Raw genomic sequence first — 13,599 nt, 5'->3', positions numbered from 1 at the left:
TATCTAGTCCAACAACCTGCTCAAAGCAGGGCCAACACCAACTAAATCATCCCAGCCAGAGCTTTGTCAAGTCATACCTTTAAAAAAAAAAAAAAAACAAAAAAACCCTCTAAGGCTGGCAATCCCACCACCTCCCTATGTAACCCATTCCAGGGCTTCAACATAATAACAATCACCCCACAGTGTGCTATAATTTTTACATTCTTGGCCATGTGTCTCCTTAAGTGAGGCCCCCCCCGACTTGTACTAGTGGTGTAGCTGAGGACTGGGGAACCGTGACTGAGGTGTATTAACAGAACTGACTGGGGGATCCCAGGCCTGGCGTATCAAGGGTTGCAGCAGTTTGGGATTGAGCTGTAGTGACAATGATGGCAGGTGGAGTAGGTCAGAACTGAACTATGCGATCAGGATTGAGTTGCATTACCAACGCTGCATCGGGACGCTAGCCTCGAAGCTTGGTTCAGGCCAGTGTTGTTAGTCCTTCAGACCGTCACACGCACTACATTTGCTCATGTTACAAAAATAAGTGCCTATTGGTTGCTGCCTTTATGCCAAAAAAAAACCCACTTTAAAAAAAAAAAAAACCCAAACCCCGCCTCTCTTCTACTTTATCATTCCCCTCTCCCCCAACCCTGTGCCTGTCTCAGTGCAAGGCTTAGTTCCCCCAGCTTTGCTTCCCCCCCCCTACAGTCTCTTATTTCAGTCTATGTTTGTCCCAGGGGGGCCCGTTCATCTCTACTGGGCGAGTGAGGTTTCTTTCCCTCCATCCTTTCCAAAATCCTTCTTATTTGCCACATACAATGGTGCCCAAAACTGCCTGTGAATGGCAAGGCAACTGTATTAATGGCCATCTCCGACGGGGAAAGACTACAGCGGGCCAGCTGGGCCGTTGCGGCTGTACTGATTGGGCTGGTTTAGATGGAGAACCAAAAGATGCTGGCTCCATTTCCTGTGAGCCGCTGGTTTGGTTAGTAAAACTTTCAGACTTTGCCCTTCAGCACTGCCCTGTACAGCAAACGACACGGACTCAACTTCTGCACGTCAGACCAAGCAGCAGGTACTAGCGGATGTCTCCTCATCTGGCTGCACATAAGTCTGCCCACAGTAGCTGGCTGCATCATTTACCATTTCAATGTAATTTTTATTGGTGATATTATCCAGACACCCTTCCCTCTCCCCCACCCCCGCCGCGGCAGAATGAGGAATTTTTGGCATTTTATCAGCTTTGCAGCGTTTCTCTTAACCATTTTGCTGCCGTTAGGCTGCAGGGTTTAGCTATGAAAGGGTCAGTTCATTGTAGCCTTTGCTGTCCCGGCCGGAATCAACCATTGGACGCACAAAGCCATACTAAGCAGGGCCAGCGAGCTGAGGCTGTCATGATGAGGAGGTTTTTAATTAGTAGGAGTCCAAGATGAGCCCACGCTGCAGAATCCGGTTCAGATGTGAACTCTGAGTCAAAGGTTCAGTTCAAGCTTCATTAGCCTCATTTTGCAGCTTCATAGATTCTAAGGCCCAACGGGACCATTGTGATCAGCTGGTCTTACCGCCGTGTAACACAGGCCAGAGAACGGCTCTGAAACAAGTGCCATGTCTGAAGGCACAGGGAATGATGTGACTTGCCCGTCACGCAGTGGGTCAGTGGCAGAACCAGGACTAGCACTTTAAACTGGGATTTTTCAAAGGGTAAACTAGGAGTCCGACACGCATTACATTTCAATGGGATTTGGCAGCACAATCCCCTTGGGGGCTCCTTTGAAAAGCCACGGCTAAAGCTCCTGACTCCCACTCCAGTGCCTTATCCACTGGGCCATACTGTCTCTCCTATAAAGCATGTTTCAATGCCCTGCCTGAACCAAAGTCAAGGCAATGGCTAAAGCCAGTCTTACTATTTTGTAGACCTTAACGGAAGCATTCAGCATTTGAACCAAGAAGGATATTTTACAGATACTGGTGTGGCCATAAACCTGTCTAGAGGTTCATTCTGAGCTGTTGGACAGGAGATTTGTGAACACAAACTACATTATTGCTTAAGCCGTCCCACCTCACTTAGGAGGGTTTGCACTTTTGTCCCTGGCTGCACCAATCTGAAAATTCACCGCTGCTCAGGAAAATGCAGAGACTGTATAGGGCAGAGCCCATGAAAGGAAACGGCTTTATTTTTGCCAGATCAAAGCCGAATGGTGATCCCTTAACATGAAGTGTGATGAATATACATGAGAAATGCAGACGGCTGAGGTTCACGTGATTTAGTCAGTGTCCATGGACATGAATGAGGAACAGCTTGCAGCAAAGAATAGAAAAGCACAGACTCGATCAGCACAGAAGGGAAACGTGCCGTTTTCTTGATGGAAAAAAAAGCAGCTTTTCATGGCCAAAGGACAAATTACACCTGCAAAAACTGCCATTTGTTTTTGCCAAAAATGTGAGGCTAGAGAAATGTCTTTTCGCTTTTCTCTCTCTCTCTCTCTCTCTCTCTCTCTCTCTCTTTTTATGATTATGGCACCACTGAAAATACATTCACTCATAACTCTAGCCATAAGCACATTTATTAGCTATCATTTAACATGTTGTTATGCAACAAGGTAGCCTGTGTGATTACAGAGTTCAACTTCACACTGAATTATAAGGTATGGGTAGAGGAGCAGGAGTATTAAGGTGAATAATTCTCTCACTGGAACATGAAGTCAGTTAACCTTCCCCCTTAAAAACATATATATTTTAAACCACTCTATTGATGCTTGCATTTACATCATGATCGTTCCCCAGTAGCTACATGATGCTAGAATCTAGCAAGAATTTACAGGGTATTGAATGCTCAGCCAACTGAGAGATCTGGGTTGGCCTTATGCCCCTTATTCTGTCACAACACTCATGGTATCCCTGTCAGTCAAATGTTTTAATGCCTGAGATTTTGCACTGGCATGCCAAATTTCCAACTGATGCCTTTTGTGGTTACAGGAAGACAACCACAAATAGGGTATGACAGAGTGTGGTAGAATAGTCAGCATTTCAAATTCAAGACCAAAAAGGAAAAAGGAAAATCATCATTACTTTTCTGCCACTGCCAACATTTCAAGAGCCTCAGGCCCTTCTCTGAAGCTGCGCATGCATGAGTTTTTGGATGTATAATTTTTTTCCCCATCAAAAAGTTGTGCATGCACAAAAGCGTGAAGTTGTGCATGCAGGTTGTATTTGCACACAAATATTTTACTTGTATTTGATTTAGGTTGTACATGCACCACCCCCCTGCGCTCTCTCCTCCCCCCCCCCCCCAAAAAAAAACCACCTTAAGCATGAAATAGTGTGCATGTGAAAACTTGGGGCATGCCTCTATAAGCAGCTAGCATGTGGCAAGCTGGGGTGTAAATCTACCTCACACCAGCCTGCTGCACACCAACTGTCTATGCGAATGCTGCATGACGCACTGAAAGCTGCATAATGTGCTTTGAGCTGTGCCCCTTCCAAAGCACACTACGGCATTTTTAGTGCCTCATCGCAGCTTCCACATAGCCCGTGGGTGCAGGGCAGACTGGTGTGCAATAGTTCATGACAAGCTGAGGTGTAAATCTCCTCTGTTTGTATGGACAAACCCTTAGGGACCCAAAACTCAGATCCTGATATTAGAAGCTGCTGTTGAAACTACTTGTCTTGTGTCACTGGCCAAAAATACTCAAAACAAGTGTACGAAAATGCTACTCCGCTGACCAACAGCAGTGGAAATACAAAGCTAAAGAGTCTACCTTTAGGCCCTTACCTGCTAAACATTGAGCTGTCAATTCTTACTGGTCATATAACAGCTTAATCAATAATCTAATAGTCTGCTGATTTATTTAGGGCCCTGGCTGATCCCCATCACTGTAACATCCATGGCTGCTTGGAAAAAACCAGGAAGAGGCAATTGATACACACCATTCTTTCAGAAAACAAAATGGCTGACTCAGCATGCACGCGCTGAGCCGTTAGTCAGCGCAGGGGTCAGGCCTCTTATTCAAAGCGTTTTACAGGTATGTGTAACCCGGTCAGATCTTTTCATAAATCACATAGGGCCATTTAGCTCCCTGGTGTAAGACCATTGCCATGAGGGATGAACATGGTGTACAGTGGCTTATGTTCTTCAGTCTGAGATCTATTACCATTAGCAACAGAAAAACTTTCCTGAATTGTGAACTCATACTCAAAGCTGGGCACCACCCAATAACTTTTCCATCACTTGGGCAATATTTTACAGCCATTGCCTTTATAGACAGTCAATATCACACACACACACACACACGTAATGCTATTGAGCCATTCTCCCTTTGTGGCAGTGCATAAGGTATGTGCTAACATGGGCATTTTACACACACATGTCAAGAGTCATATCAATTTTATAGTCGCACAGCCTAGCGTTCAGTGAGCCTTTCATGACAGGCTTATTTCTACTCCTAAACCCAATATGCGCTTAAGAAAAATGTCTTTTTTTCTCCCATGTGCTAGTCACATGGTTGGCAGCTGGAATTTAAACTTTAACATGATTCTTGCATACTCTAGATCAGCAACAAATGGTGAAAACCAAATGGCATCATTTGCGCCATTCGTTTTATTTTAGCTAGGAAAATACTGCTTCGGGGGCTAACCTTGCATGATGCTAAGTAGCGTCAGCACCAAGACTTGAAGGAGTTTGGCACTTTGTAGAATTGGTAGGGTGACCAGATGTTCTGATTTTATAGGGACAGTCCTGATATTCGGAGCTTTTTCTTATATAGGCGCCTATTACCACCCCAACCCATCCCGATTTTTCACACTTGTTATCTGCTCACTCTAAGGATTGGGCCCTTCGAGTGAAAACGTAGGTACATATGCAGCCTGCTCACTGTAAAATGTATTAACTTTCACATGACATTTTGGAAATTGATTTAAGAGAGCTTGCTGTTTCTCCAAGGTATCATGTATCATGTGAGGCAGAGATTGTCATGGCAACTACCCTTTTTATATCGAATGGTAAATAGCTACATAAAAGCCACATAATTTTACGGTTGGTCCCAGAGGATCACGTAATTAATGTCAACTCTCTCATTTTATGTCTTTTCTGTTTCTTTCTTCCTTCTATTCTCTTTCAGCTGAATGAGCATTAGAGCCTTTTCTTCAATGGTTCTGTCCGATTAAGTTGGGCCTCAAACAGGTATGTAATAAAAATGACCCTTTTCATTTGTGCATAAAGAAAAACCTGTGTCTAAACAAATCGGAGCGAGCCAGGCACAGACCACAAAAATGGACCAAACTTAGCATATCCCAAGGGCAAGTCAGTATTTATACCTACTCCTCTCGCTCTTTCTGCCCTCAGTGCCTCCCAGGAATGACAAAAAGTTGGTGGCTCCCAGGGTTTGGAAGCAAGTGGGAGGATCTATGAGTAGCTCTCCAGGTGATAAACTGCAGCCTAGTCCATCTTTAGCCCACATATTTGCTAGACAAAGAGGGTGCTTGTCATCCTCTGCTTAATCACTTTTGCTACAGAGTGTGGCACACATGAACAGCTTTCATGCTTTTTCTAAAAAAAAAAAATCGCTCAGTGCGAGTCATTGATGAATATTTATAATGCATGAAGGTGATTGGTCATTTGTGGGAGCGGCTCATTTAAATGATCTTGCTGGTATTTATTGAAAAATCGAACAATGAAAACCAATCACCAGAGTACCACGCTGTGCTTGACCTCTTCTGGGGACACCTTCCCAAGTCCTAATTTTACTATCGACTACTAGTGCAGCTTTTGCAACATCTGATTCTGCAGGGTACCAAAAGCATCTTGAAACATGCTGATTTGCCTAGCTAGTAATGGGTTCCATAACGTGCTTAGCAGTTCTCAAGAGCCATTCCACACCACAGAAGATCCAGCCCATTGTGAATCTTGGTTCCCCAAGATGCCCAGTTACGCCATTCAGAACATGAACCAGATGCAGTTATAGTAAAAGCAATCTAATTCAACTCCCCACACGCCAACTGGAAATTAAATACCATCCACCTGGGGATAGGTGCAGCAGTCTCTACTGATCTTGAGTCTGCAGACCTGAAATGTACCTCAGCTAAGTGTTTAAAGAAACTCTGTGTTCAGATTTTAAAAAAATAAATAAAAACATCCCTAAAACAAACTAAACCAACTCTCAATTCTACTCACTAAAGGAGCTTTTTAATTACATGAAAATCAAAGACAAATTCTTCAAACTGGGAACCATGGACATATTGCAAATTAAAAAAAAATCAGTAAAACCATGTGAGGACAAAACAAGTCAAACCTAGTAAGGGCCATAAAAGACCATAAAGAGCTTCTTTAAATATATTAGGAGCAAGAAGAAGAAGGAGGAAATTGCAGGGCCTCTACTTAGTGAGGCAGGAGAGCTAATAACTGATGACATCAACAAGGCTGAGGCATTTCATGCCTATTTTACTTCAGTCTTCACTAAAAAAGATAATGGAGGCCGGATATGCAGCACAATGAATATTAACAACAAGCAGGAAGGACTGTATGCCAAAATACTAGAAAAACAGGTTAAAGAAGAGTTAGATGTAGTTAAGTAGGCTGGGCCTGATGAAATTCATCCTGGGATACTTAAGGAACTAGCTGAAGCAATCAAGTGTTAGCAATTATCTTTGAGAACTCAGGAAGGATGGGCGAGGAGGTCCCAGAGGACTGGAGAAGAGTAAACATAATGTCTCTCTTTAAAAAGAGGAACAAAGACAACCCTCAGAATTATGCACAACTTAGCTTAATTCAATACCTGGAAAGATACTGGAACAAAATTATTAAACAATCGGTTTGTAAGCATCTAGAGGATAATAGGTCTATAAGGAATAACCCTCATGTATTTGTTAAGAAGAAATAATGCCATACCAGCCTCACTTCCTTCTCTGAAAAGGTTACTACTCTAATGGAAGCAGTAGATCTAATATATCTTAATATAAGGTGGGTGCACAAGTGGTTGAAAGAATGTGCTCCAACAGTAGTTATCAAAGGGTTGCTGCCAAACTGGGAAAATGCATCTAGTGGGATCCTATGGGGGTCAGTCCTGGATCTGGTACTATTCAATATTTTCATTAATGACTTGGCTAACGGACTGGAGATTGTGCTTATAAAATTTGCCAGATGACACTAAGCTGGAAGGGGTTGCAAACACTTTGGAGGACAGGATTAGAATTCAAAATGATCTTGAGAAATTGGAGAATTTGTCTGACATCAACAAGATGAAATTCATTAAAAATAAGTACAAAGTACTACACTTTGGAAGGAGAAAACTCAAACGCACAAATACAAAATGGAGAATAACTGGCTAGGTGGTAGTACTGTTGAAAAGGATGTGGGGATTCTACCAGATAACAAATTGAATATAAGTCAACAATGTGATGCAGTTCCAAAAGAGGCTAATATCATTGTGGGGTATATTAACAGGAATGTCGCAATAAGACACGGGAGATAATTGTCCCACTCCAAGGCCTCAACTGATGTGCTTTGTCCAATTCTGGGTACCACACTTTAGGAAAGATGTGGGCAATTCCATATCTGGAGAGAATCCAGAGGAGAGCAACAAAAAATGATAAACGGTTTAGCAAATCTGACCTATGAGGAAAGGTTAAAAAAATGGGGCATGTTTAATCTTGGGAAAAGATGACTGAGGGGAGGCCTGATAAAAGTCTTCAAATATGCTAAGGGCTATTATAAAAAGGACTGTTTTTTCAATTGTTCTCCAGGTCCACTGAAAGTAGGACAGGTAATGGGCTTAATTTGCAACAAGGGAGATTTAGATTAGTTATCAGGAAAAACTTTCTAATTGTAAGGGTCACTAAGCTCTGAAATAAGCTTCCAAGTGAGGTTTTAGAATCCCCATCACTGGAGGTTTTTAAGACCAGGTTGGACAAATGCCTGTCAGGAGTGATCGAGGTTGACTTGGTCCTGCCTTCAGCACAAGAGGCTGGACTGAATGACCTCTCGAGGTCCCTTCCAGCCCTACATTTGTGTGATTTTATTATTTTTGTGAAGATTCAGTGAATTCACCCTGATCTGAACCCTCATGCACCAAACAGCAGCACAGGGCACTGTTGCCATTGCACATAAACCACACATTTCCACTCAAACGGCTTTTATAGTCCTTATTTAAGTGCTATGAAAAAAGTAACTGATGCCTGCTTTCCTTAAACATGTGCTCCCTCAATAGCCCTCTTTCTTTTGTTCAGAACTTTCAAAGGCCTTTTAGCTTCCCTGGCCTGCTGTAGACCTCCCGGTTATTTTTAAATGTCCTTGAAAGGTGAGCTGAGATAAAATATACTCCAGCATAAAAAGCAAATGTCTTATGGGTGCCATATGCTCTGAGAATAGAGCCCTAATGCAAGAGTAATCATAGCTTAATCATGAAAGTTCTGTCTCTTCCACATGGCCCACATCCTGAATCCTTCTGTGCTGTTTCCTTGTACTCTGCCTCTGGAGCAAGCAGAAAAGGAGGAATCAGCCCAAAGTGATACACATGACCTGACAATTTACAGAGAGAGAAAAAGAAAGCGGAAAACCTTGGGAAAAGATTCAACACGAGAGCAGACAAATTGTTCCTTCTAGAGGGGCAAATTCAGAGAGCCTCATTCAGTCCTTATTCTAGCTAACTTCCACTGCAGTCATGGGAATTTTGCCTGAGTAAAAACTGAGTGAAGGCCACAGTGTCTTGGGGGGAAAAGGGGAGAGAGATGGGCCTTTAACTTGTCCAACAACTCGAGTCTTTTTTCCTGAATGGTAACAAACAGAGTCAGTGCTGAGGTCCATAGTCATAGAATTTGGCCTTAGGTCATCAATAGGAGTAAAGGTGCTTTGCAAATCTTGGCATCTTTCACTTATACCTTATTCAGGCAAACTTCCCACTGAGGACTGAATAAAGACTTCCGGATCTGATTCTATATTAAGTAAAACAAAACAAAACAAAAAATGGACTTCCTTAGACTGATTTACACCAACAGTGTGACAACAAAAAAGACCTAAAGCATCAAATATAAATCTTCATCTCAACCCACATAATTTAAACTCAACCAGGAATCACACAAGCCATTTCTTATCCATGTAAATAAATAGCATGTCATGATCTATTAATCTCTATCAGGCCCATACAATATATCAGCACACAGCTCAGTTCCTTTTCATAGGTACAAAGCAGATAATATAAAAGTTCACCTTGGCCTTTATAATTCAAAATCTCTGCACCCCTGGAATCAGATCAGTTTCAAAGGAGGCTCAAAATAGAATCCCTCACACAGATATTTCTACTGGCAGAACCAACCCAATAAGCAACCCAAAAGAGTGAACGGGACATCCAAACACGCTAGACAGAAATTTATTGACATCAGAATCAACAGATCATGGAAAAGTGAATCTAACTGAAGTATAAACTTCCAGAGAACAAGGACACCAGGCAAGTCTATTGCTAAGGATGTCAGGACATATTCAGCATTGGTGTAAGTGGTACAACAAATCCATGGAGCTGTGCCATTTTATGCAAGCAGTGAACTTGGCCCAGAGTTTCCAAGGTCTTATCACTGAGCCCAAAATAAATGTTTAACTGTGCACAGGCACAATTTCTCCAGAAAGGACCATGTGAAGGTTGTTGGTAAAGCATGCACAGAAATTTACATACCAGTTCCCAGATAGGAAACGTTTCTTGACCACAAGTCATAAAGTAAAACTGCAAAAATTAACTATCTAACTTTATAAGATTCAGGCTTTTATAAAATGAATAGGCTGTTAACCTGATTAAATGTGCTGAGTACACTGGACAACAAAGAGACAGAAAATGCAACAATCAAATTAATAGAAAAACGGGAGAAAAGCCCCAAAGGTAAGAAAAAGCAACGCCTTTCAGAAAGAGTCTAATGAAAAGAGTCTGTGGTAAGCAATAAGTATGAAGAGAAATTACAGAACTGATCAGAACCAAACAGCAAAGCAAGTTAAGGAGGTGCAAGAAGATGCCGATCAAGAAAACCAAAAGCACAATTTAAATCCTCACTATAACTGATAGGCCATCTAGAATGTCCCATAACATCAAACTGCAACAGTCCTCATCTCACAAAATAAAAAGCGCTTAAAATAAGACAAAGACACACTGATGGGAATTAAAGAGCAACAAACCCCCAGCAATGGAATGAATCACAGATGTATGTACAAAGATCCTTGCAGTCAGAATACTCGGGTGAGGAAAATGAAGTAAAGAGACAAATTTCCAGACAGTGTGAAGAACAAATGCACTTCTGAGCTTTCAGGGGTTAAGATACATCTCCAATGATATATTTATCAGCCTGCATTTTTGATGTCTTCCTGTTTCATTTGTCGCCAAGTGGTAGGAATACGTCAGACACTCTGTAAAAATAAGAATCTCCAATTGATCTGGTTTCAACTGAAGTTTTCAAGAAATGCTGATGTGACGCTGTTGTTCCTCCCACGCTGGTCTAAATGGAAGGGCGGTCTGTGTAAACCCTGATCTCTGCGGCAGAAGTTTAAATTCAGTGTAGTCTTTTATTTAAAAACAACAACAGACAAACAACTCTGATGTGGCGTCTTTGCTCCCTTGCAGTTTTCAATGTCACTACATGCCTGTGAAAGAGCCTGCCATGGCACAGGTTGTTCAGAGCCAGTCTGAGGTTGGTGAGAAACTCTGAGAAAGCCTGAGATATGCCCGTGCAGCCAAGCTAACCTCAGTGATAGTAAAGCCTGATGAATGTGGAGGTGCCCCCAGAACAGTGTGGTTTCAGTAGAAGTCTTGTTGTTATTACATTCACTTCTTAAAGTTCCTGTGTGCTGAGAAGCACGCTCAGAAAACACTCCAAACGAACCAAGAGAATCTATTGAGTTCACACTGGCTTTTCCTGGAGATTGTTATTTCACTGAGATCAATGGAAATGAATCCTTGAATGGTAAAAAACCATCATGAAAAGAATATTTAAACGAGTAGGCTGTCCTTTTAAGAATGTTAATATCCCAGCTGCATGGAAGCAATTCTATTTCCCCATCCCCATGTATCAAATGGCTATTTGCCCCGATTAAAAAATGATAATAATAAGTGGTACATTGTGGTCGAATGAATATGCTCAGCATCTTGCATACCATCTCTCCCCTGAGAAAAATGCATAGCGCTCCTCTGCAAAATACTAACACTTAGAGCTGCCTTGAGGAGCACTAGGGCTTTACCATCCACCCATTTTACAGATGGGTAAACTGAACCTTGAGGGCAGATGCTTTCCCAAGTCTTAGCGAAAGCTAGAGCTAGGATTAGAACTCAGGAGATCCAGGCTCCCAGTTCTGTTATTACACGGCTTATTGCCCCTCTCCATACATGAAGAGCTTGAATGGAAGCCAATTTTAGAGGACAGATCCAGGTCACACTCATCTAGGTAAACATGGGCCGGCCTGCAGTAAAACTGATGCAGTTCTGTTGCCTGGGCATGGAGATGATTGGGGGAATGTATGGGTTGCGCACACAGTGAGCACTGCAGAGACTAGTTCTGTTGACACCCCTGTGCAGGGCAGTTTTGGAGACATTACCACCTGTGGGCGGCTTCTCCAGCCATTTCCATCACCCTGCCCATAAAAGGAGATGGGTGGGGATGGTGGCTCCATAGCTGCTCAGTGGCCTTGGGGAAGGACTTGTTTCCTCCTAGGGCCTGATTCAAAGCCCATTAAAGTAAATGAACAGACTTGCCTGGATTTCAGTGGCCTTTGGACTAGGCCTGATTCAGTTTCACAGCCTGTGTTCTGGGGTTAGGCTTTGGCTCTTTGTGAACGGGTTTATGATTATGTATGATCTGTATGATGGTAGCACCAGGACCCTACTGTGCTAGGTGCTGTATAAATACAGGCCAGACAGATGGTCCCGGGCCCAAAGAGCTCACCATCTATATATCATTGTGGACTGAGATATGGGGAAATAGAATGAAAGTCAATGCTCTGCAAATTTCAGTTCTGTTTGGAGTGAAATCTCAGCTTAGAAATAAATTTGTTTCTGAGGGAAAAAATAATTCACGGTGGGCCTGATTCAAAACCCAGTGAAATCAATGAGAACCTGTCAGAGAATTCTTTTGTAACACAGTCTCTAAGCGCTCTCACCCAGAGACATGTAGACAGAGAACTCATAAACATACTTTAAATCTTTAAAAGACAATGGAATTCCATTCATAAGGGTCTAAACTCATAGAATATTTGTCAGGTCTCTCATAGATACTTCCCTTACTGCGCCGTACTAACCCTCTGCAAGAAATATGAATATTATGTAGTCCTTTTTAATAAAGACATATTTTTGTAGCATTACCAGGAGACGACAGATAATATTCACTAAATGTATTAACAGATCCGCTAAAGCGCATGGTCAGTGTTCTGAAGGAGTAATGCTCATTTTGCATCTGGAACCAGGAGCTGGATGGGCTGTATTGTAGCCTGAATAAATCAGTCATTTTAATGGATACATTACTGTTGTGTCAGCGTTCTGACTCTCAGGTTTAGAAAATATTTTCCACTTTCAGAGAAAGTGTATGTTGCGACCAATCATTTACATGGCATTAGAAAGTAAAGCCCCAAATCTGTCAAAATAATTACCTTGTTATATCACAAACTAGCCTCGGGACACCCTTATAAATCAGAGGTTGCGTCAGGCTGATTATCTGTACATGTAAAGTTTTGAAATACATAAATTAAGGACTTACTCTAGGAGGAGGGCTTGTACCTTTAAACATAAGTGGCTTCAAATGATTTCTTTAGGATCTGATAAACGCTGTAGCTGAATATCACAGGCAGTTGCTGGCTACTGAATCTAACATTTAACATGAGTATTTTTCAGTTGAAAACACAGACCTGGTCCTAATAAAAAATTGCTCCACCAGATAAAAGTAAGGGCATTAAGGGCCCCCTTGCACTGGAGACTCCTGTACCAATGCAGACTCCTAGTGTAGACACGTTGCACTGATGTACAAGGTCACTTGCCCAGTGCAACTTATCCTGTGCGTGTCACGTTTTATATTTGTGCAGTGCATCAGTAAAGGGGCTTCCACCAGTGCTGTTACATCAGGGTAGCTACACTGGCACCAAAGTCCCACATACAGACAAGCTTCACAACTCATGAAGTGACTGAAGTATAAACTGAAATACCGAGTGGGGAAGCAGTTTGCCCAAGGTCACTCAAGAAATATATGGCAGAGCTTGGAATGCAACACATGTCTCTTAGACCTATGCCTCCGCACAAGATCATCCTTCCTACCTCCACAGGTTCTGGACCAAATTAAAAAAAAAAAGTATGCTAATCTTTTAACTCTGTGCATTATCTTCCGAATTGCTGGAATTGCTGCAAGCTTGGGTACACACACCCTCCGGCAGCAGCAGTGAAGAGCTGCAGAGCGGCATGATTATTTGCAAACTGTTCCCTAAACAAAATATAAATGTTTGCCTCTACCTGCTGCAAACTCCTTCTCCACCCACCTGCCAACCACCCGAAACAAGTGCATCAGCAGCTCCTTCGGACAAGCTCTTCAACACGACTCCTCCCCTGGGTATTTCGTGTCCAACGAGGCCCAGCACAGGAAGGAGGTTAGTGGGAATAGAGTTAACACATT

At 42.4% G+C, this 13,599-nt stretch overlaps 1 protein-coding gene across 1 annotated transcript in view; it reads right to left on the bottom strand.

The window, feature by feature from the left end:
- The window catches only part of TBX4 (T-box transcription factor 4), a 49,842-nt gene that overhangs the window by 11,717 nt on the left and 24,526 nt on the right, over positions 1-13,599 (bottom strand). The gene's annotated exons all lie outside the window — the stretch shown is intronic.

The sequence above is a fragment of the Emydura macquarii genome, unplaced genomic scaffold (genome assembly GCF_026122565.2).
Source record: "Emydura macquarii macquarii isolate MOO-44397 ecotype Brisbane River unplaced genomic scaffold, CSIRO-AGI_Emac_v2 contig_450, whole genome shotgun sequence".
Classification (NCBI taxonomy): domain Eukaryota; kingdom Metazoa; phylum Chordata; order Testudines; family Chelidae; genus Emydura; species Emydura macquarii.
This window is presented reverse-complemented; position numbering and strand designations above follow the sequence as displayed.